The sequence below is a fragment of the Rhincodon typus genome, unplaced genomic scaffold, assembly GCF_021869965.1.
Source record: "Rhincodon typus isolate 14 unplaced genomic scaffold, sRhiTyp1.1 hic_rhity00000062, whole genome shotgun sequence".
Lineage (NCBI taxonomy): Eukaryota > Metazoa > Chordata > Chondrichthyes > Orectolobiformes > Rhincodontidae > Rhincodon > Rhincodon typus.
In genome coordinates this window covers 155815-156402 of record NW_025965700.1, presented here as the reverse complement: position 1 = coordinate 156402, position 588 = coordinate 155815, and positions in this window count along the sequence as shown.

Sequence of the window (588 nt, the reverse complement as noted above, 5' to 3'; positions counted from 1 at the left end):
AATTAAAGAATATGTAATTATATCCGTGATTTTTACCGATATGCGATGAGTGATATTTAACAACAGGGTATATAATAATATGTAATTTTTACCAATATGCGATAACGGTGATATTTAATTAGGAAATATGTAATAATGTGATTTTTACCAATATGCAATAATGATGATATTTAATTAGGAAATATGTAATAATATGTGATTTTTACCGATATGCAATAACGGTGATATCTAACAAGGGAATATATAACTATAAACGTAATTTTTACCGATATGCAAAAACAGTGATATTTAATGAGGGAATATATAACTATATCCGTGATTTTTACCGATATGCGATAACGGTGATATTTAATTAGACAATATGTAATTATATCCGTGATTTTTACCAATATGAGATACGGGTGATATTTAACAAGGGGGTATATAATAATATGCGTGATTTTTGCGGATTTGCGATAACAGTGATATTTAATTAGAGAATATGCAATAATATACATGATTTTTATCGTTATGCGATAACGGTGATATTTAACCGGGGAATATATAACTATATCTGTGATTTTAACCGATATACGATAACGGTGATAT